This window comes from Phragmites australis, chromosome 11 (assembly GCF_958298935.1).
Source record: "Phragmites australis chromosome 11, lpPhrAust1.1, whole genome shotgun sequence".
NCBI lineage: Eukaryota > Viridiplantae > Streptophyta > Magnoliopsida > Poales > Poaceae > Phragmites > Phragmites australis.
This window is the reverse complement of record NC_084931.1, coordinates 20978672-21003549: the sequence shown is the minus strand read 5'-3', so window position 1 is coordinate 21003549 and position 24878 is coordinate 20978672. Positions and strand designations below refer to the sequence as shown.

The window sequence follows — 24878 nt, the reverse complement described above, 5'->3', positions numbered from 1 at the left end:
CGGAGGTGCCGTACGCCGCTGAATTGGTCCGAATCCGGTGAGCGGGCTTTTCTGGGTCCGGATTTGGTCAAGGAGGCAGAAGGTCATGTCCAGAATATCCGCAAGAGTATTCTCACGGCCCAGTCGAGGCAGAAGAGCTATGCAGATCGACGTCGCCGAGAGCTCACGTTTGAGGTAGGGGATCACGTGTACCTGAAGGTCTCGCCTCTCAAAGGCGTTCGTCGATTCCAAGTCCGAGGCAAGCTGGCGCCTCGGTATGTTGGACCGTTTCAGATTCTAGCTCGGCGAGGAGAGGTTGCATATCAATTGGAGTTGCCGCCGTCCCTCTCCGCGGTACATAATGTGTTTCATGTCTCACAACTCAAGAAGTGTCTCCGAGTCCCGACCGATGTCGTTGATGTTGCGCCCGAAGAATTGCAACCGGACTTGACATATTGTGAGAAGCCAATGCGAGTCTTGGATGAAGCCGAGTGCAAGACACGACGGAGTTCAATTAAATTCTTGAAGATTCAGTGGAGTAACCACTCCGAGTCCGAAGCGACTTGGGAGCGGGAAGATCAGCTTCGTTCCGAGTATCCTGAGTTCTTTGAGAATTTGTAATACTAATGTAATATAGCGTATTTGGAATCTCTCGCATGTATGTGTTCATCGCTATGATTGAATAAAAATCTACGTTGGATTCCATCTCTTGCGTCATGATGTTGGCTCACAGCCTGCTAAGTCATCACAGCGTGCTCATTGTCCCCTCTCCGGCTCGTACCGAATCTCGGGACGAGATTCTTTTTAAGGGGGGGAGGTTTGTCACGGCCCAGAGTTTCTAAACACGTAATTAAGTGCTAATGAGCATCATTAGCATCATTTGTTTTTGTTTTGAGCAGTATAGACTTGCAATGTGGATTAAACCGAATTTGGTTAAACCAGGTTTAACTGATGTGTTGTAAAGCATCTCCCAAAACTTCCATAGAACATAGGGCTGGTGACAATTTTAGAAATTAGTAGATGCCAAGAGGAGAATATAAATGAATTTTCCCAAATTTTTGGGAAATGTTTAGAAGGCATAAAAATTATCACAAGTTGGAAAAGATAGCATCTTTGAACAATTTTTATTCAAAATTGGCTCAAGCATTCTGGATCAAACAAGTTCAAATGGGTTCCTTATGAATTTTAGTTTCAAACAAAATTTGTTTTACCAATTTTGGACCTTGGGAAGGCATTCAAATGGATGGCTAAAGTGGTGGGGATATTTTGCCGGCCGGTTACTGTTCACGGCCCCACCTGTCACCCCCCCTCGCACACACAGCTCTCCGCTCCCCCTTCTCCCGCTCTCACAGAGCAAGCGGCGGCCGCCCTTGTTGACTTCGGTGGCCAGGCCACGTCGCCGGAAACCAGGACACGGCGCCGTGTCCTTATCCTCCCCTCCCTACCTCTGCTTTCCCTCTCTCTTTCCCCTCTTGCGCGGCACCAGCGAGCACAGAGAGCAGCGCAGCGCTGAGCAAAGCAGAGTCACGGCCGCCGGCCAAAAACACGCGCCACCGGCGTGTTCCGCCGAGCCCGAGCAGGGTGGAGCACCGAGGGAGGTCGCCAAGGCCCTCCTTTACCGTTTCCCCTCGTTCCCCGGCCGTTTCCCGCACGGATTGGAGCCGTCCGCGCTTTCTTCCCCAACGGCGGCAACCGAGCTCCGCCGTCCTCCGTCGACCCGCCACGTCCTCGCTTCTCCGGCCCAACCCGCTACACGGTGAGCTTCCCCGTGCTCCTGTACACCTTATGCGCGCGCCATTTTCCCTCCGTCCCGTTGCTGGCGCGTGCGTCCGCGACAACCGGCTGCCGCCGCGCGACAGCTCTCGCCGTCGGCCGTGCCACCGTTGAGCTCCTCGGTGTTGGGCCGCGCCATTTGGTCCACGCGCCCTCGTAGAAGCTATAGCTGCCCTCGTCCGAGTCTGTTGCGTCACCATTTGCCGTCGGCGCGTCAAAACCGTGCCGCCGCCGTATAGTTTCCGCCGTCCGCTGCCGCTGGCCATCCTCCAGCTGTCGCCGGCGACCACGTATGCCTCAGCTGGGTCCACACGCACATGTTGGAGCCACAGCTACCCTTCCCGGCCGCCTGGACTGCGCCGCTCGCCGCCGGCGGGCACAGCCCGAGCCACCGGCCGGCCGCGCTGCGCGGTGTGCTGGGCGGGGTTCAATTTTGACCCCAGTCAAAATGAGCCCGGCCCCACTGTCTGTGCCTGTGGCTAGTTGGGCGCCGGTAGAAAAAGGCGTGGGCCCATTTTAATATTTGAGGAAATCAGAAATTGCGAAATGAATATCTGTTGAGTTGATAAATCGGCTGAAATCTTGAAAAATGCATAGGAAATTGTGTATAGCTCCAAAATTCATGAAACCAATTTTGTTGGTTTTGTTATGACATGATCTATCCATTAAAAATGCCAGTGGCCAGGAAATGTGTGCTGTGAATTATTGAATTAATGAAATATGTCTAGGCTTGGATAATTCATAGTTAAAGTTTGGTATTTCCAAAATTGATGAGTCCAATTTTGTTATTCTTGTTTTAATACTCCCTATTCAGAAAAAATAATCACCCACATGTTAGATGTTGTTACAATTCTATATAGGGTTAAGCTTAATTAATCCTAGAAGTGTTCAAACGTTTAGCAGTAATCCCATTTAAGAAAAATCTTCGATGCTTTAGAACTCGTGCCCCGGCGATTTGCACTGTTATCGCATTCTATGGAGCATCCTTCATTTCATAACATTCATATTCATTGCATTGCACGCGTGATTCTTTTAGGGAGCTTCGACCCGGCGAACGAGGCTGTCCCCAGAGGTTCCCGCAGTGGTGATCGTGACTCGGGTAGCTGTGAGCAGCAGCTAGGGCAGCAAGGCAAGCATCGTTCATATTGCACCGTGTCTACTTGAAAATCTAATATGTTATCTAGGCTTATGTATACATTGCATGTGTCGGGTACCGAGTTGGGTAGAACCTATGCCGATGCATTCTCCCATTTCGGTCACGTGTCATGTGTTACTCCTTGGAGCCTAGTGGTGTCATCGAGGTCTAATTATAGTTCGCTATGCTTAGTGGTACTTAGGCTTTCCGGTAGAAGTCGACGACGGCGTCCACCATTGTCGCGAGCCTAGGGCTTATTACTTGTTCACACTTGTGGTTGTGTTGATGATGAGTCGGTTTGGTGAGTGGTGAGTTGAGACGAGGTGTGGGCTGTGTTAGGGGTGTCATCTGCTCACGAGGAGTCCTCAGGCAGTTCGGGGAGGGAACCCGGACACCGTAGACCGCTTGCACCGGTTAAGCACCGACCGTCGGTGTAGTCGGCTTTAGCACTTACCTTACTCACCACATGCTGATATAATGGTAGGCGAGCTGATTACCTTCGCAGACGTGGTCATGTGGGCCTCGTCATAGACGGTGTGAGTCCGGTTTGAGTCCGGGCTTTTAGCGGTATTAGTTTGCTCGGGGAGTAGTTCTAATACCGCCGCGTCGAGCTATGGTTGATCCACATGGTTCGGCCTGGTTAGGAAAGGTTGTCACGGGTACCCCCTTGTGTGCATCTTAGCGGGTGGCACAAGCCGTATGGTCCATGTGTCGTGTGGGTCCAGGAGTATCCCCCTGCAGGGTGTATAATCAGTTCAAACTGCCGCGCTCTCGGTCATGAGCATTGCTATCGCTTATCTCCACCGAGCGATCATGTTTTGGTCGTAGAGTTTTGATGTGGGTTGTGGCATGGTTGGTTTGGGTGGTTTGGTCGGTATGTGGTCGGTGGTAATGGTTTACTTTTATACACTTGTTTTTTATATATCTGTTCTGATCAGTTGGTTGGCAGGGTCTGAGTGGGTGGTTGGTTAAGTCAGTTGCTTACACCTAGAGTCTAGGTTGCTTACCGCTTAATGAACTTAAACATGTCTTAATCCTTGCTACAGCTTTAAATGCATGATCCTTGGAGTCGAGAATATATATACTCATACTGTGTAAGACTTGCTAGTACCTTCGTACTAAGGGTACTGCCCTTAAGTTTCAGGTTCACAGGTTGGTGAGGAAGAGGCAGTGTTCGGCTACTTTGTGCCTGCCGATCAGGGTGGCGGGCAGGAGTAGCACCTTCTACTCCGAACTCCGGCGCTTTTGGTATGGAGCCTAAGGGCATACGGCTCCATACTCTTTTGTTGTATAGGTTTATCTTCCGCTGCGTAGTTGTTGTTGTTCCTCTTTTGTTGTAAATTGTGGAAGCAGTTGCATGTTTAAGTATTGTAATACAGCTTAATTAATTGCTCTCTATTAAACTGTGTTGTGATATTTGAGTTGGAAGGCATGTGTTCCGATCCTGGGCACAAAACACGTGCTGGGACTACCGGAATAGTATTCTGGTTAATCATCGAGGTTGTAATTATGAACAATGATCCTCCTGATGATTAATTAGAATACTATTTGGACGGTTCGTCACACCACATAGGGGACAGTTTATTCTTTCCTTTGCGTGTTTGGGTGCGTCGGAGAACTAGATCCCCAACCTCGAGTGACCGGGCCCGGATGTGACGCTGATATCTGGTTGGTATCTTGCTGCTCGGACGGTGGCTCGTCGCCGACGCTCCTCCAAGTGATCGACGTCGTCGCGTCTTCGCAGTTCCAGTTTGCCTTCTGAATAGGCATTCACCCGAGGGGAGCCGAGAGTGAGCTCGGAGGGGAGGACCGGCTCGGCACCGTACACGAGGAAGAACGGTGTCTCCCCGGTGGCCCGGCTTGGTGTGGTCCGGTTGGCCCATAACACAGTAGGCAGCTTGTCGATCCACCCTTTCCCATGCTTTGCCAGCATGTCATAGGTCCGGGTTTTGAGCCCCTTCAGTATCTCGGCATTTGCACGCTCGACTTGCCCATTGCTCCCAGGATGAGCAACGGAGGCGAAGCAGAGCTTGATTCTGAGGTCCTCGCAGTAGTCCCCGAATAGGGCACTTGTGAACTGGATGCCATTGTTGGTGATGATCCTGTTCGGGACGCTGAAGCGACTTGTGATACCGTGGATGAATTGGATTGCCGTGTTCTTGGTAACCTTGACAACTGGGACCGCCTCCAGTCACTTGGTGAATTTGTCGATGGCGACGTAGAGGTACTCATAGCCCCCGATGGCTCGAGGGAATGGACCCAAGATGTCCAGCCCCCAGACCGCAAAGGGCCATGACAGGGGGATGGTATAGAGAGCCTGAGCTAGCTGGTGAATCTGCTTTGCGTGGAAGTGGCACGCCCTGCAGCGCCGAACCAACTTGGAAGCGTCCTGGAAAGCTGTAGGTCAGTAGAGACCTTGCCGAAAGGCCTTCCCGACCAGCGTGTGGAATGATGCATGGCCACCGCACTCGCCCTCGTGGATCTCAGTGAGGAGCTCACTGCCTTCTGCCCGGGTGATGTATTTCAGGAGGACACCATCCGTGCTGCACCGGTAGAGATCCCCATCTACTATGGCATAGCGTTTGGACTGCCGTGCAATCCTCTCCGCAGAGGCATCATCCCCGGGAAGGATATTTTCTTTCAAGTACCCTCGGATCTCGTCGATCCACGAGGCATCTTGAGAACTACCGGCGAGCGCAACGCACTCATTGGGCAGCGGCACCCTGACGGGACCTCCCACTGAGGGTGCTACTGGGTTCCCTCAACTAGGCTCGAGGGTTCCACTTCATCCTGGTCGGGAGGCAGGATGGATGGCTGTGTGAGCCTTTCTTCAAAGGCTCTGGCTGGGACGAGCGCCTGGGCAGAGGCCAGGAGGGAGAGGTCATCGGTCAGAGCGTTGTCGCGGTGAGGTATGTACCGCAGCTCTAGGCCGTCAAAGTGCCTCTCCAGCCTCCTGACTTCTGCCACGTACGCTGCCATCTGAGGATCAGCGCACTGGTATTCCTTGGATACTTGGTTGACTACCAGCTGGGAGTCTCCCTTGACTAGCAGCCACCGGATCCGGAGACCCACCGCTGCATGGAGGCCAGCGATGAGGCCCTCGTATTCCGCCATGTTGTTGGTTGCTCGAAAATGCAGCTGTACGACGTACTGGAGTATTTCACCCGTTGGGGAGGTGAGCACCACTCCAGCCCCCGCGCATTTCAGCGTGAGGGAGCCGTCAAAGTGCATGACCCAGTACCCAGGCTCATCTTGCCAGGGGTACGCGGACAATTCTTCATTGTCGATCTCGGGGATTGGCGTCCACTCTGCCACAAAGTCAGACAGAGCTTGGCTCTTGATTGCCTGGCGGCTGACGAAGTGCAGATCAAATTCTGGGAGCTCGACCGCCCACTTGATGATATGCCCAGTGCCTTCTCGGTTCCAGAGCATCGGCTCCAATGGGTATGTGGTTACCACCGAGACCTTGTGCGCCTGAAAGTAGTGGCGTAGCTTCCTGGAAGCGATGAGCATTGCATAAAGCATCTTCTGGGCTTGAGGGTATCTTGTCTTGGCGTCTCAGAGGACTTCACTGACGAAGTACACCAGCTGTTATATGCGGCGGGCCCGGACTATGGCCTCGCCCGAGGAGTTTTCACAGCCCCCGAGCTCGGCACAGTGGTCGGGGCCAGCCGAGATCTCGGGCTCGACTCCTTGGTCGGGAGGAGCCGTGGTCTCGAGCTCGACTGCCTGGTCGGGAGGAGCCCCGAGACCCGAAGGCTGCTCGGGGGCGGCTGGGAGCTCGGACCCAGCACCTTGCCACGAGCACTCATCATGCTCCACCACCAGTACCATGCTCACGACCTAGGGGGTGGCCGAGACGTAGAGCAATAAAGGCTCGCCCTCGGAGGGGGCCACCAGTACGGGTGGTGAGGTGAGATACTTCTTCAAGCCCTGGAAGGCCTGCTCGGCCTCCGGTGTCCAGTCAAAATGTCTGGTCTTCTTCAGCAGTTTGAAGAGTGGGAGCCCTCGCTCCCCGAGTTTGGAGATGAAGCGCCCCAGGGCCGCCATGCAGCCAGCAAGACACTGGACCTCTTTGAGATGAGTCGGGGGACGCATCTACTCGATGGCCCGGATCTTCTCCGGATTGGCCTCGGTTCCTCGGCTAGAAACCAAGAAACTGAGGAGCTTGCCCGCGGGTACCCCGAAGACGCAATTCTCGGGGTTGAGCTTCAGGCGGGTAGTGCAGAGACTATTGAAAGTCTCGGCTAAGTCTTCCAGTAGGGTGGCCCGATCTCGGGACTTGACCACGAGGTCGTCGACGTAAGCTTCAATGTTGCGGCCAACCTGCGTATCAAGGGTAATGCGCACGGGGCGCTGGAATGATGAAAAAATCCAGCGTTGCGCAAACCAAAGGGCATCGACACATAGCAATAGGTCCCCACCGGGGTAGTAAAAGATGTTTTTTCTTCGTCTTGTTTGGCCATGCGGATTTGGTGATAACCCGAATTTGCATCTAGAAAACACAAAAGATCGCATCCCGTAGTGGAATCTACTATCTGGTCTATGCGGGGTAAAGGAAAAGGATCTTTCGGACAAGCCTTGTTTAGGTCGGTGTAGTCGACACACATCCGCAGCTTGCCGTTGGCCTTCGGGACGATGACTGGGTTGGCCAGCCACTCCGGGTGGAGGACCTCTCGGATGAATCCAGCGTCGAGGAGCTTGCTGACTTGCTCCCGGATGAACTCCTGGCGCTCGGGCGTCTGCCGCCGGACCTTCTGCCTCACCCGCCGTGCGTCTGGTCACACAGCAAGGTGGTGCTCGATCACCTCCCTAGGGATCCTGGGCATATCGGACGGCTTCCATGCAAACACATCGACGTTAGCCCGGAGGAAGGCGACGAGCACGCTTTCCTATTTGTCGCCCTGGTCACCGCCGATCCGGATGACCTGGGACGGGTCTTCGCCCACCACGACCTCCTTCGTGGGGATGAAGGCATCGGCGGCGAGTCGGGGTTTGGATGAAGAGGGTCCTAGGCCCCCTGGGTGTCCTCCGACCTCGGCCTGAGCAGAGACCAAGGCCGAGTAAAGCTGCTCCGCACAGAAGACGGCGCTACCGGTCTCGGCGGGCACGGAGATAGGGCCTCCAGGGCCCAGCATCTTAATCGTGAGGTAGGCATAGTGCGTCACCACCATGAACCAGGTGAGCGCCGGGCGCTCGAGGATGGCGTTGTAGGGGAGAGGGACTTCCGCAACATCGAAGACGACGCTCTCCGTCCGGAAATTGTCCCGGCTCCCGAATGTGAGGGGCAGCTCGACCTGCCCGAGGGGCAAGGTATGCCCCGGTGTCACCCCGTAGAAGGGGAGCGACGGCTTTAGGCATCTTGAAGGCACCTGCAGCTTCTTGAAGGCCTCCTGGGATAGAAGGTTTAGGCCTGCACCCCCATCAATTAGCACTCTGCTGACCTTCACATTGCAGATGGTGGGGGACACTACCAAAGATAGTCGCACCACGCCTGCAGTACTCGCGGGGTTGTCCGCCAGACTGAAGGTGATCGGGGTCTCCGACCACTTCAGAGGCCTTACGGCCGCAGTGCCCGGGGTAGCCGAGCACACCTCACGCCGCATTATCTTGATGCAGCGACGAGAAAAGGGCGTGTACGCGCCCTCGTTGATGAAAGCGACGGTGTGCTCAGGCTCTTGGAACCCGAGTTCTTGGTTCTCGGGGGCGGCTTTGTCATCGCCACCCCTGCGGCGCTCCTTGCGCTTATTCTGGCACTGCTCGATGAGCCCTTTGACCGATCGGCACTCAGTGAGGTCGTGTCAGTCAGTTTGGTGGATCTCACACCACTTTCCTGGTTCGGGCCTCGCGGGAGTGGGAGCCCTCGCGGGAGCGAGATTCCTGGATGAACTCCTCAAGCGGGGATCCAGAGGGACCCCTTTGAGATTCGGCCGGGGGGATGATTCTGAATCTATCTCGTACATAAATTAAATGCGTGTATATGTGATGTAGGCAGGACAGATGATTGACTACTAGTGGGAGTAAATGCTCAAGGGATTTAGACAGGTTCGGGCCGCACGGAGTGTAATACCTTACTCCTATGTGTATGCTATAAATGCTCTGGGAATGCTTTTATCTGGATCTCTTGTGTTACAAGTTTTTTTGTCTAACTCTTGGTCATCTTTGTGGTGACTTAACAGAGGAGATTATGGATGTGGGCTTAGATCTCACAGAGTTGTGATTTAGTTCCACAAAAAAGAAAATCTAGTTCACTCAAAAAGAAAAAAGCCTATCGTGGATGTGCTTCCAATGACCTTAAACATCGTTCTAGATGAAAGAGATTTTTTTTGAATAGCATAGGTCATCGTGACTTGGCAAATACCAATTTCTTTCTGATACATCTAAAGAACAATAGCTTGACTTTATCGGTATTCTAGACATGAGTAAAAAGAAATGCACGAATACATGTATGAATACTTTTTGTGGGGAAAAGGAGTTTTTTTGGCATTGGACTAAACCCCATGGTGGGTCTGGTGGTATCTTATTAGGCATCAATCTAGAGGTCTTTGATATTTATAGTCTTTAGGAGGGGGATTTTTATGTAAAAATCCATCTAAGAAACAAAGATGATGGTTTTCAATGCATTCTGGTTGCTGTTTATGGTGCAGCACATCCGGAATTTAAAGAATGATTTTTGGCCAAATTGGTTCATTCTTGTAGTAAGGAAAAATTACCTATTTGGCTAGGAGGATATTTCAATATTATTAGAAGTCCAACTAACAAAACAATGACAAATATGATAATCGATGGTCTTTCTTGTTCAATGTCACTATCAATGGCTTGAATTTGAGAGAGTTAGAAATATCTGGCCGTACTTACACATGAGCTAATTCTTTGGAAGTAGCAACATTTAAAAAATTGGATAGAATCTTAGTGAGCATGGAATGGGAACAAAAATTCCCCTTATCTATAGTGTATGCCTTAACTAGAGAGATTTCAAATCACACACCGTTACTCCTTAATACCATGAAAGCCTCACATAGTGGTAATCCACCCTTGTTTAAATTTGAACTTAGTTAGTTAACACGAGAGGATTTCTTTGACCGGGTAAAGGATGCATGGTGTACAGAAACTAGGGGACATACACCATTAGAAAAATGGCAATCTAATATACACTAACGTAGACAAGTCCTAAGGAGTGGGTCAAAAATTCAATTGGCACATATAGAAAAGAAAAACAAGATCTGTTAGCAAAGCTTGATGATTTGGATAAGAAGGCTGAGTATTCGTTGTTGCAACCACATGAATTATAGTTTAAGCAGTGGCAGACCCACCCTATAGGCATGGTGGGGTGGCCACCCCAGCTACCGACGGCCAGCAGCACCCCCGCCCCTCCTCCGGCAAGACCGCGAGAGCTTATGTGAATCCCATCGCCAGAAGAAACGCAGCGTCAAATCTCTGTTTTGTTCGTGAGAATGACAAAGAAGACACATCATAGGAGGATGCCAATTCATTGTGGGCTTGCCGGCTTTATCTTGGAGTCTTGGACAATTGGGCTAGAGTCTTGGACAATTGGGCTTGCTGGCTTGGAGATAGCCTAATCAGCAACTGAATCGTTGATCCCCTCTGGCCTCCCCATCTCTGAACATTGTGTGGTGCGGGCAAAGCAAAACCTAGTGCTAGCGAGCAGCGGCGACCGCCAGACGACGAGCAGGCGGAGGTGCGTAGCGAGCCTCAAATTGGTGCGGCGGCAGGCCCTAATCCCCTAGCAAGGAGCAGCAGGAGCTTGATAGAGGGAGAGAAAGAGGAGCCCAAGGGAGCAGACTACGTGGTAGGCGCTCCGCCCGTTGCAGCTGCAACCGCTGCAGGGCACAGCCATGGTTGAACTTTAGTGGCAGCTGCAGCTCCGACGGGAGTTGGCATCGGCCGAGGCCGAGGTGCCACCAGAAGCAACCCCACCAGCACCAGGAGCAATAGCAGCAATGCGATTGGCAAGAAGAAGACCAAAACAAACGGTACAAAACTACAAATTGTTCATTTTTTGATCCATAATTTTAGCATTTAGCACTTTAGCAGATTTTAACAATGACTTATTATGTAGATTTGAAGAACTATTTTACTAGTTTGAGTTTTGGCTCAAGCTCCAACAAACCAAGCACCACGAAAGTTGCGATGTTGCCGATTGCAATAACGAAGAAGTTGTTCAAGATAATGTTTGCATTGAAGATGTGGAAGCTAATATAGAACAAGTTCAGATTGGGGTCAACACTGAACAACCACAACCACAGCAAGAACAAAAATGAAGATGAAGGTATTAGTCTAATTGTGGAATTTGACCTACATGTTTATTGTGTTGCTGATCCAGCTCTTAGAATACCAGTTGAGAGATTTCATCCTAACATTAAATCTGAAGTTATGAGGGCTTATTTATTGAGGGGCCCAACTCAACCTATAGGTCACAATTTTCCTCGCAAGTGCGTTGGAAATTATTTTTGAGTCTTTCGACCACAATGGTATAAGGATTGTGATTAGTTGGAATATAGCATGTCAAAGGATGCCACATTTTGCTTCTATTAATTTCTTTTTAGGCATGAAGCCGAGCATGAAAAATTTGGTCATATAGTTTTTACAAAGATAGGGTATAACGATTGTAAGCATGCATATAGAGGATTGCCCGGTCATGTTGGTGGACTTTCAAATTGCCACAATAAAGCAAGGCTATTTGCCGAGGATTTTAACAATCAAATGGCAAGTATTTATCATATGATCGATTCCAATTCCCAAAATACAGAAATGCTATATGAAGTTCATTTGACTGCTGCTTTAGATGTTGCAAGTTACCTCATTTCGTAAGGTCATGCATTCCATGGGCACGATGAATCCGTCTCTTCCTTAAACAATGGCAGTTTCTTAGAGATGATTGTTGATTGGTAAAAAAAAGGAATGAGGATGTCAAGGTTGCATTTGATGAGTTGTGTCCAAAAAATGCCCGCATGACTTCTCACAAGATTTAAAAGGATGTTACACAAAGTTGTGCAAAAGAGATCACTGAAGTGATAAAGGAAAAGATTGGAGATAGTCTTTTCTCTATTCTAATTGATGAATCCCGTGGTATCTCAGTAGTGAGCAAAGGTTGTGCTTGTGAGGTTAGTAGTTACTTATTTATGCATTATATTGAAATATGAGTAAATGTTAGAAACCCACCACTAATTTAGCTGTTGTCTCACAAACCCACCTAATTTTGAGGCTATTTCACAAACTCACCATTACTCTGGCTATTATCTCACAAACCCACCATTTTTCCCTCTGCCGTCAGTTCTGCCGCTGAAATATACTGTTCACTGATACTGTTCATGGGCACGGTGGTCTTCTGTTTCTCTAAAAATCAGTGGTCTTCTGTTTCTCCAAAAATCCTAGAAATTTTTGTACATGTTCTATAATCCATGTCCAACATATTTTAATTAGGTTCACCTAAGAATCATGTGTAGAATTTAAACTAAAATTCTCCAAAAAAGACTACTTTTATAACTTTTAACAATTTATAAATAATGGAATAAATAAAGCATTGCAAAGGAACCCACTTTTTTGCCATATAACCTTGGTCTAAAAATAATTTTAGAAATTATTCCATCATATAAAAAGGATATTAGTGAAATTTTCCAGATTTTTAGGATTTTATTTGAGACCCTAACAATTGTTAGAATTTATAAAAGTAGCCTTTTTTTGAAGAATTTTAGTTTAAATTATACACATGCTTTTTAGGTGAATATAATTAAAATGGGTTTCACATAGATTATGGAACACATACAAAAAGTTTTAGAATTTTTGAAAAAACAGCAGACCACTGATTTTTTTTAATAAATAGAAAACTATCATACCCATGAACAGTGCTGGTGAACAGTAGATTTCAACGGCAGAACTGACGAAAGAGGGAAAAATTGTGGGTTTGTGATATAATAGCCAAAGTAATGGTGGGTCTGTGATAATTTAGCCAAAGTAGTGGTGAGTCTCTGAAATTTACTCTTGAAATATTCATTGATGACTTGAGGTTATGCTACTAACTATGTCATGTGTCCTGTAGGTTTGTGAACAAAAAATGAATAGTTATGGAAAGGTTTCTAGGTCTCAAACATGTCCAAGATGCAACATCAAATGCATTAAAGAAGGCTGTGACTGAAATTCTTGTTGACTATGGTTTACCTATTGCTAGACTACGATAGCAAGGATATGATGGAGCTTCAAACATGAGAGGTGAATTCAATTGTTTGCAAAAGCAAATTCGTGATGAGAACCCTTATGCTTTCTATGTTCATTGCTTTGCTCACCAATTACAGTTGATCATAGTTTATGTTGCAACTTATTGCCCATCTTTTGATGATTTCTTCAACTATGTAAATTTGATTGTGACAAGTACTAGTGTATCTTACAAGAGGAAGGACAAATTACTTGCAACGCATCGTGAAACCATTTTGGCAAAGTTGGAGAGTGGTGAGATTTTTAAAGGAAGGGGAAAGAACCAATGTACAAACTTGGCTAGACCTAGAGATACAAGATGAGGCTCTCATTTCACAACATTACTTCAGATTGAGTCAATGTGGGATTTTGTGGTCAAGGTATTGGCTATGATTCATGAGGATGAACACAATCCTGATCAAGCAGGTGGTTTGGTGCGCAAAATGGAGAGCTTTTTCTTTGTTTTAAATATGAAGTTGATGTTGAAAGTGTTTTGCATTACACATGATTTATCTCTCTTGATGCAAAGAAAAGATCAGAATATTGTCCAGGCTATGTCATTACTTATTGATATTGTCACATCCTAAGATGTTAATTATGTAATTAAGTATGTATAATCATCATGGCGTCTTAAAATCATGTTTTAAGTATTTAAAAACATTTCAAAAATATATGTCTTGAGTCTATGCGCGTTTCCACCATTTATTTTTTAGTAGAAATAGTTTGGAGAGGGTTAGGAAGACCCTAGACCCTTAGAAAGAAATTGGTAAAAGACCCTCCCCTGGTGGTCCAATCGCACCACCGTTGGTCTGACCGCCATAGGCATGTAGAGCCATTTTGGCCTCTGTCCCAGGGAGGTTTGACCGTTCGAGCCTGTGGTCTGATCGCCAGCGCGTAGTGGCTTTCCACTTAAGCCATCGACCGGTCTCTCTCTCTCTCTCTCTCTCTCACTCCCTTCTCACTCTCACTCACTCTCTTCACACGAATTGAGGGAGAGAAGGGAGAGGATTGCCCCAACGACCGGAGATCGACGGGAGAGACTCCTCTGAACTTCCCGAAGCCTTTCCCCAAGCTCATCCCCTTCCTCCTCTTCTCCGGAGGAGTTTCTACGTGCGTTCGTTCACCTCAAGCCCATACGCCATCCTGGAGCCCGATCTCTAAATTGGAGCTTCCCCGGAGTGATCCCCTTCAATAGAAAGCTTTCTTACGCTAAGGTGAGATATCTCCTACCATTTTCCTGTCTTTCCTGAGCTCTAATTAGTCCCCATTCTATTTGGACTCGAGCTCTACCCTAGCCTAAATCCCATCCATGGAGCTTTTCAAGTTTGGCTCGGTGAATGTTATTCAAACCACCCTAGGAGCACTTCACTAGTCTCCTAGAACCCTTTGGTACCTTTCATGGTCGAAGGCATCACCGGAGCCTTCACCGGCGACCTCGACAAGGTTCTGCAGGTAGGGACTCTCGGTCTGACTACCGCTCAGGCCGGTCTAACCACCGGCTGTAGGTCAAAACCTCAATCAAACTCCGTAGTCAGAAGTCATACCCCCACTAGGGCCGGTCTGACCACCCAGAGGTTTGGTCTAACCACCAGAGCACAAATCTCTCTGCAACCCAATGGTCTGACCTTCACTTCTTCCGGTCTGACCGCCAGCTACATAGTGCGTTGTAGTCTTTAGTTGTCCCATTTGAGGTTCAAACCTTTTCTAACCCCATTATTTTGCTAATCTTTTGCAAATGCTTTTGAAATACATCGCTTTTCATACCAGTTGCAGTTCATGCATCATAAACATGCATTTTCACTATCATTTTCTTATTCGATGCATTCTTGGCTTATTTAGAGAGCGACACGCTAACTATCAAAGTGATCGAAGACGACACCGAAGCACTTGAGTTTTGTGAGTGTTGCACAGGAAGTGTCAGGCATGCATCAGAGCAGCAAGGCAAGCATCTAAGAATATTTTCCCTCGTAATTTGGATCATGTGGAGTCTAAATTGATAAGTTACTACTTATGTAAGTTATGATGTTAGTGTTTCAGTGTCGGGTTATATGGGTAGAACCTATGTTGATGCATTACTTCTATATTGAATTGTTGATAATCTGTATCCTTATAACCTAGGTTAACAATGTTCTTGTCTAATTTAAAAGTTTCTTTGACATACTTAGCAATGCATAGGTCATCGGTAGAAGTCGAGTAGTGGTTCAACCATTGTTCGCAAGCTTAGGGTTTATTTATTGTTCACCAAAATAATGATAATGTTAGGAAGTATGACTTGTGAGAATGAGGCGAGGTATGGGTGGTGCTAGGGGTAGGTCGGGAGAGGAACCCGTATGCCGTCGATTAAGCACTGACCGTTGTTGCAGTTGGCTCTAGCACTTTACGTACTAACCACATATCTAATATGGGAAGGATGAGCCGAATATCTCGTGTAGTTGTGATCCTTTGTCTTGAATATCTCTGGTGTTGTCGGCATAATAGGCTTGTAAGGGGTATCTAGTTTGCTTGAGGACTAGTTCTAGCTGACCTCCGCACCTAGAGGCGCTTGTTCCAATCAGTCAGAGCTTACTTGAAAAAGGTTGTCATGAGTATCCCCTTATGTGGACTTGTGTGGTTATGCAAGCCAAATGGTCCTCATGATGTGTGGGTAAAGATATACCCCCTGCAGGGTGTAAAAATAATTCAAATTGTCACGCTCTCGGTCATGAGCATACTTCTGTCCATTTGCAGCAGTCATAGAGTACCGATGTGGGATGAAAGTATGGTATGTTGGGACATGGTTGGTGATGGCTATTGATGAGATAAGATGGTTCTATTACAGATATGTTTATGCTAGGGATTTCATAATAGAAGGGTATATGTGGTTAAGTGTAGATGCTCACACTTTGTGTTAAAAATTGTTTTTGCATATGAATCTACTTAACCTTGTGTCCGATTCCTTACTAACTCATCCAAATACATAATCCTTGGAGTCAAATTATTATATGTACCCATTATGAATTAAGTCTTGCGAGTACCTTCGTACTCACGCTGCTTTTACAGGTGCTACAGGTGAGGAGAACCTAGTGTTTGGTTACTTCACACCCGCCGATGTAGGTGACGGCCATGAGTAGTGCAAACTACTCGAGTGACGAGGTTTTGGGGTGGCGACTCAGGGAAAATGGCTTCACCCATCTTTTGTTGTTCATAAATTTTGTTTTTTGCTACGTAGTATCTCTAGGTGGCTAGGAGGTGAGACTGTTCTTTTATCCTCCTATTGTTCGTGCGTTGTAAATCATTGTAAATGATAATCCTCTAAAGACTTGTAATATAATTTTATTACTCGCTCTTTATTAAGCTCTGTTGTGATGAAATATGTTGGAAAGGCGTGTGTTCCGATCTTGGGCATAAAACACATGCTGAGACTACCGGGATGGTATTCTGATTAATCATTGTGGTTCTGACTATGTAAATGATCAACTCAATGATTAATTAAAATACTATTTGGACGGTTCCTTATAGATATGAAAGCACATTTGATCACCTTGAGAAATGCAGGTTGGGAGCCATTATTGGAAGAAGTCAAATCATTTTGTGTTGCAAAATATATTCCAATACCAAATATGGATGATGCAATACTAAGATGGGGTTGATCGATGTTTGATGAGAACTTAATCACTCAAGAGCATCATTATCGTGTTGATATTTTGTTTTCAGTGCTTGGTTCTATTATCACAGAGATGGATCATCGCTTCAATGAGGTATCATCGGAGTTGCTTATTTGCTTTTCTTATCTTGATCCAAGAAATTCCTTCTCCAAGTTTGATGTTGATAAGGTTGCTCGACTTACAAAGATCTATGATGAATATTTCTCTATTGCTGACCGTTCTCTTATAAGGGATCAACTTGAGACCTTCATTATGCATGTGAGAAAAATTGATTATTTTCAGTGCTTGTCCGGATCTTGGAAGTTTGGCAGCGAAGATGGTTGAAACTGAAAAGCATATTACTTTTCCTTTGGTCTATCGCCTCATTGAGTTACCATTGATCCTATCGGTGGCTACGGCTTCGGTTGAAAGAGCCTTTTTAGCTATGCACTTGATCAAGACAGATTTACGCAATAAGATGTCCGATGATTGGCTTAATCACTTCATATTGTGCTACATTGAAAAGGGGATTTTTAAAGAACTTGATTGTGATAAAATTAAAAGAAGGTTTCAAGACATGAAGGACCGAAAAATGGACTTGCCAATAAAACCTAGACAATCTAGACGTGCTTAGTGTTTTACTAGTGGCATGTATATTATCATAATATTCATCAATTTTTTATGCATATGATCACTTCATTATCACTAACTAATTGATCATTGTTAAATTGACAAGTCGATCCTTTATCTTTTGGCGTATTTTAAATTATTCTTCATTTTGGAGGTATCATCTTAAATCGTCTTCTATGTCATCCATTTACCTTTTACACTCTAATTTGTGTGGTTGCAATACGTGGATGCGATGCATTTGCAATGTACTCATACTTTTGGTTTAGCTTGTCACTCGAGTTCGTCCCAACTAAAATTTTTAGCTGGGTCTACCACTGAGTTTAAGCATTGCCTGAAGGACAAACTATCTAAGTTGTTAAGAGAGGAGGAAATTAAATGGTTCCAACGATCTAAAACAATGAAGTTGCTTGAAGGTGTCACTAAATATTTTTAATTGGTTGCAAATGGAAAACATAGAAAGACTCGTATTTTTAGACTTGAACAAGATGAGGGAATTATTGAGGGCGATGGAAACCTTAAAAAGTACATCACAAAATACTACAAAGGTCTCTTTGATCCACCAAAGAATAATCAATTTACAATGATTAGGTCTCTCCGGAATGATATCCCTCAAGTGTCCAGAGAAGAAAATGATCTTTTAACAGAGGTGTTTTCATAACAGAACATGAAAAAGGCAATCTTTCAAATAGAACACAACAACGCTCCGGAACCTGATGGCTTTCCAGCAGAATTTTATCAAACATTCTGGGAAGTCATCAAAGGGGACCTAATGTTGCTTTTTGATGAGTTTCATAGAGGTGAGTTGTCATTATATAGCCTCAATTTTGGAATAATAACTCTGTTACCCAAATGTCAAGAAGCAAAATAAATCCAAAAATATAGACCCATCTGTCTTTTGAATGTTAGCTTCAAAGTTTTTACTAAGGTCCTCACAAATAGAATTACTATGGTAGCAAAAAAAATTATAAGACCTACTCAAACAGCTTCCTTACCTAGGAGATACATTATGGAGGGAGCTGCCATCCTCCATGAAACAAACCATGAGATACATAGGAAGAAGATGAGAGGGGTAATTCTAAAACTTGACTTCAAGAAAGCATATGATAAAGTTAAATGTCCGTTTTTGCAACAAACTTTAAGAATGAAAGGGTTCTCACCTAGTTGATGTAAATGGATTGAACAAGTAGTCACAGGGGGAGTGTAGCAGTTAAAGTGAATAATAAAGTTGGACATTTTTTAGACTAAGAAAGGTTTAAGACAGGGAGACCCACTATCTCCAATCCTTTTTAATATTGTAGCATATATGTTGGCGATTTTAATTTGTAGAGCAAAGGAGGAAGGTCAAATAACAGGGGTAGTTCCACATCTAAGTAGATGATGGTCTCTCAATTTTATAATATTACAATGATACAATTCTCTTCATGGAGCATGACATTGAACAAGCCAAGAATACGAAGTTCTTGTTGTGTGCATTTAGGCAACTATCTAGCCTAAAAAGTAATTTCTATAAAAGTGAATTATTTTGTTATGGTGAAGCAAAGAACTTTTAGGATGATTACTCGATGAGTTTTGGATGTGATAGGGGACACTACCATTTTTGATATTTGGGAATTCCTATGCATCACAAAAGGATAAGCAACAGGGATTGGAGAGAAGTGGAGGAGAGGTTTTAGAAAAAAATTGAGTTGTTCGAAAAGCAAGATGCTTTCAGTTGGAGGCAAGCTTGTCCTTATCAATTCGGTCCTTAGCAGTCTAGCAATGTTTATGCTATCTTTCTTTGAAGTGCCTAGGGGCATTTTAGAAAAACTAGACTATTATAGATCTAGTTTTTATTGGTAAAGTGACGAACATAAGAAGAAATATAGACTAACTAAATGGAGCATTATTTGCACACCTAAGGATCAAGGGGGACTGGGAGTTTTAAACCTTGATGTGCAAAACAAGTGGTTACTTAGTAAATGGATTTTCAAGTTAATCAATGAGGAAGGGGTTTGGCAAGATCTTCTTAGAAACAAGTATTTGAAAACCAAAATGATTTCTCATGTACGTAAGAAACCTGGCGATTCACATTTCTGGTCTGGCCTAATGAAGATCAAACATCAGTTTTTGAATCTAGGTTCCTTTAATATTTAAAATGGAATTCAAATTCATTTTTGGAAAGATGTGTGGCTCAGGGGTAGAAAGCTTAAAGAACAATACCCCACTTTATATAACGTTGTTAGAAAGAAAGATGCATCTGTAGCGGATGTGTTAAGCTCGGATTCTTATAATGTGTCCTTCCAAGGGTGCTTGTGGGAGATAAGTTAATAGCTTGGCATGAGTTGGTAGATAAAATCTCAGATATACAACTCAATGATCAACCTGATACCTTTAGATGGTCCTTACATCAGCATGGACAATTTTCGGTCCAATCCATGTATCGAGCATTGATTAATAATGGTGTCATTCCACACAACCACTACATATGGATGCTCAAACTCCCCCTAAAGATAAAAGTTTTTTATGGTACTTGCAAACTGGAGTGATCTTAACCAAACATAATCTAGAAAAAATACAATGGAATGGTTGTATTAGGTGTAGCTTTTGTCATGCTAATGAAACGATACAACACCTTTTTTCGAGCGTCATTTTCTAGATTTATTTGGCGTGCGATTCAAATGGCTTTTGGCTTTCCACCTCCAACTAGCATCTCTAATATGTTGGGAATGTGGTTACATGGGGTGAAACCAAAAATAAAGAATCATATTTTGGTTGGTGCAATTGCTATATGTTGGGCCATATGGTTAAGTCGTAATGATGTGATTTTTAACAAAGCAAAAGTGCTCTCTCTTATGCAAGTAATTTTCAGGGGTACTCATTATACTCGCTTTTGGGCCTTGTTGCAAAAGGAGGAGGAACACCACCATATGAGAAATGCATGCCGTCTTTTGGAGATTACATTGATGAAAATCTTTACTAAACATGGATGGAGGTTCACTAATCGTATCTGTGTTTGAGAGTTTTATTTTCATGTTTTGGTTTCCTATAAGTTTTTTTTCTTCTCTATGGTGTGGTACCTTTATAATAATGAACGATTATGTGCATCATGTGATGCAGAGGTTAGGATAATGATTATTCCATCATTAAAAAAAAGACTCATCTTTTATTATGGTATCTTCCTGACGGATGACTAGAATGTTTAAGCAAGGCAGAAGAAGGTTGAAGACATGATCAATCAGGTTCAATCACTTCAGAGGATGTTTGACCACTTTGAAATCTCAATTGTCCCGAGTACCGAAGTCGGCTATGTGATAAAACTTGAAAGAAATTACATAGACGCTCAGATCACCAATGCTCTCGCTGCCAATGCTCCCAAGGAGAAAAAGGAAACCTGCAACATCTGCTTGGAATACACTTATGTTTCGATGGTTCATGCGGTTGAAGGTTGCGCGTATCGCTTCTGCTTCTCCAGCATGAAGGAACACATCAAATGTAAGCTGCTCCATGGAAAGCTTCCAGCCTGCCCAGAAGATGGTTGTTCCACCAAGCTAACTGTGGAGGGTTCAAAGAGATTCCTATCGCCACGACTGTTATAGATTATGGTGGAACGTATCAGGGAACAACAGACCCCCTTCAGGTGCAAAGGTTTACTGCCCTCACCCCAAGTGTTCAGCCTTGAAGTCTCTGAGTGAATGGACGATACATGCAATGCAAGGATAAAAAAAGAGAACTTTTACGGTGCTCCATACTACATGTAGCTAGAAGTTAGTATAGACTTAAGCCTACCATCCACGTGATTGGGCATTTTAGTAATTGCCCGTGGCCTCCAGCTTCTCCACCACGGTGGCCAGCGGCGCACGGGATATGAACACCGTCACGGCCTTCTGGTCGACCTCGAACAGACCCAATAGGTTAAACCCAAAGGATATGAAGGATATGAGCTGGAAGGCATTGCATGTCCGTGGTGAGATGGCGCCAGAGTTGTTGTTGTGGTTGTCCTCGCCACCGTCGAGGAGGACACCACCATCGTCTTCTTCGAGCCATTTCTTGGTCGAGACAGGGGGAGGGGGACGGGACAGGTGGCATGAAGCCCTTCCTGAACCACGGCGTGCGCATGATCTACGGGATGGAGATGCGCTTGGAGAGGTCGACGACGAGTAGGCGTGCGATGAGGTGTTGCACGTCGCCGGAGACCCATGGCGGCACCTGGTACTCGGCCTTGAAGACCTTCAGCACGTAGAGCACCTCGAGCACGACATACGCGGGGGTGCTGCACTTATTACTTCCATGCCATTTCTTTTTTTCTCAAAAATGTCATATACTCCCTATACTACTAATATATATTTCATATACTACCTCTAGATAATAGGGAGTATTCTAACCGATCTAGACCATCCAATTCAAAAAATGGATAACCCAAATTACTCTGAGACCACCGTAAAATATCTCCAAAAAATTGGATGTCTTGACATCTTATTGATGCAGAGAAATTGGATGTCTTGACATCTTATTGATGCAGAGGCCGAGAGTTGTACTTTCATTTAGATCTTCCTCAAATTATACAACTGTTGATGATGCTGCGACGTTGATGAGAGTCTGTGAGATGCATAGGCTCGTTCTGCATCAGGTGCAAGGCCACGTGGCATGACGGGATGACTTGCTCTAACTCAGGTTCACAAATTCGAACGATATTCATGAATATCGACGAATATGGATTGATTCGTGCTCAGTCACATTATGAAAACTGACGCTTATCGGTCGAATTTGAATTTAAATTCAAAAAATAAAAAAATACAAATTTCAGTTGAATTCTTCGAATTTCTCAATATTCGCGAATATTTGAAAAATGCGCCAAGGAGGCATTTCGGTGCTCAAACTCATTTGTGAACCGTATAGAGCAGGCACCCGCATGTTTGTTCGGAAGATGCAAAGTTTCAGTGCTTGCGCAGCAGCGGTTGTGGCGCCAATGTGTCAGATGCAACCACATGATTGAACTAGCAGAGGGCTGCTACCATATGACTTGCGTGTAAGACCATCTCCAACAGAAACTCTAAAATCCGTCCCTTATAATATTATTACAGCATTCTCTAACACTATTACAACATTCTCTATTTTTTTCATCTCCAACAGCCACCCTATTTTCTACCTTTCGTTACTCTCCTCCTCTCCTCGGGCCCACACGCATACTGCATAAACGGTAATACGAGAGCCCGTTTTCAGCAGCAAATTTGCCGCTCAATGCCTCCTTCCGCATTACTGTACCGAAGGATGCCGCTTCCGGTGGAGGCCACTCACTCGGCAAAAATTGGCGACAGCTCCATCCACGTCAGCAAACAGCGATACGGCTGGCCGATACGGCCTCTCTTGGAGACGGCCTAAGCCTTCTCTCTTGATTGCGCTATATATCCTCCTTATTGTTATGTTTAATATTAGTGCCAAGTGTTTATCAATAAATATATCCTCCTCATGTCAATCTGTTCATCGTTACGTCTGTTGTGTGGTAATGCTCAGGCTTCTTTCATGTTAACCTTTCTTGCATCTATATCAATCTTGCTTCTCGTAGGTGCGGCTATGAGTTCTGCTACACGTGTGGGAAAGAATGGAAGCACAAGAGAGCAACCTGCTCCTGCCCGCTGTGGGAAGAACGCAATATAATCCGTGATCAAAGAGGAGGGCAATTACTACGATGAAGATGATGTGTTGATATGTATTCCCTCTGATTGCTTAGCATAAGGTACATCAGCAGGACTTACTTAGTATACAGTAGATAAGCAGGAATTCTAACCTCAATGTTAGCTTCTCGCCCACTGGTGTTACTATCGCATCGGCAGTTATTTACTTGTGAAACCATGAGCCATTCTTTCTCTGAGATGACATGTGCATTCTTCCCAGAAAGGATCGGCTTTCTGAGAAGAACATGAGAACTTACCACTTGATACAAACGTCACAAAGGCATTGCACAGAGTTTCTGCTGCTTCTTTGCGGAAAGGGCAGGAAAACCTGTGTTGCATGGTTTCAGTTTCTTTGCATTGCACCGGAGTAGATGTTAACCAGGTGAGTAGACTTATAGACCTATCATCGTCTGGAATTCTCGGTGGCTTTTCTTCTCATGGATCGAGTCTCTGGGCTCTGATCGTCGCCTCCTTGGCGAGCTTGTAACCTGCAAAGTTCATTGCTCTGAGAGGAGCAATACAGAAGAAGCCAGGATCACACCCTTGAAGCTGGCTTGAAGAGCCCTTGTTTCAAAGATGCAAAGTTCATGAATGTTCTTGAAACGGAAGAGACACTAACGGAAGCAAAATTTATAAGACTTTATCTAGAAATACTCTCATGAGACTCTATTATAGGAGAGATAATCTTTCGTATAATAGATGCATAGAATTTGTTTCTGGAACTGGACAAGGCCTATAACGGCCCAGAGTGGGCTGGGTTTGCGACCCACGCTCTGGCTGTTAGCAGGACTGGCCTATCACGAGACCAGCGTGGCCCGTCGTCCTGTTGGATCTAGCCCAGGACATTCTTAGGTCCAGCGGCCTGAAATAAACTGGGCCAGGCCTGATGAAACCAACACGTTGTTGATTGCTCTTTTGCAGTCCAAAAGTCGAGACAACAATCTCAGAGGGAACCTTCTCATGGGGAGAAAAAGGGGTCCTAAGCTTATACCAATCCCATTCATGGCGGTCGTCCACACATCGCTTCTTCTTCTTTCCTTTATAATCCACAAGTCACCACGTGTTCACTGTGTCCACAAGAACAGGGCCAGATCGTTGAGCAATCGTATCTCGCAGCTGCAGCGTGTGCCCGCCGGTGGTGGCGTGCATGGCGCCACTCGTACGTCGCTTTGGTCCGTCCAGGCTCCTGCGAGCTACTGCTAGCTACCAGTGAACATGGCAGCGAGATAAGGTTCGCCCACTCGATCAGGACCGTCCAAGAAAGGGAAAGCCATAAAGGAGACGACCATTTTTCCCACCGGGCCATGCCGCTTGCCGTCTCCCCGATAGAAAACCCAACATGTCGTCCATCGATACCCGAAGATGGACGCATCTGGAGCAGGAGAAGTTGCAGTGCGTCTTGTGATGCTGACCTTGCACAGCCATAGCCGGCCTAGCTCGTCCTGCCTTCCTCCATTGGTATCCATCCATCCACCACCCAAAACCTAAGGGAAGTTTCGCAGCTGGTCGTCAGATTTTCTGGACCGTGCCAGTGGATGTTTATCACATCTCCAGCGAGTCTGTGGCGTCAAATCAAAGGACGGCGCGTGAGGACTTGACCACTGAGCCGTGGAAGATTCTAGAACCGTCTGATTGTTGCGAAAGTGAAGTGAAAGGGCAAGTCGACAAGAAAAGAAAATGATGAGAAACTGACAAAAAGGACGCCATCAAGGACGCTGGCCACGGGGGAGTTTCACGCAGGCATTTTGACGAGTCATCGGGTCTAGTAAACTAATTTGATAGTATTATGTTATATAAAAAAACTCTATTTTTTATTACGATACGTGTCTATTTTTCTCTCCTTATTTAATTTAATTATTGAATCACATGATGAAT

The 24878-nt window shown here is 45.7% G+C and overlaps 1 pseudogene; it reads left to right on the top strand.

Moving 5' to 3' along the window:
* Positions 1 to 2069: 2069 nt before the first annotated feature.
* On the top strand, positions 2070 to 23021 carry LOC133884050 (E3 ubiquitin-protein ligase RSL1-like; annotated as a pseudogene).
* The last annotated feature ends 1857 nt before the right edge of the window (positions 23022 to 24878 follow it).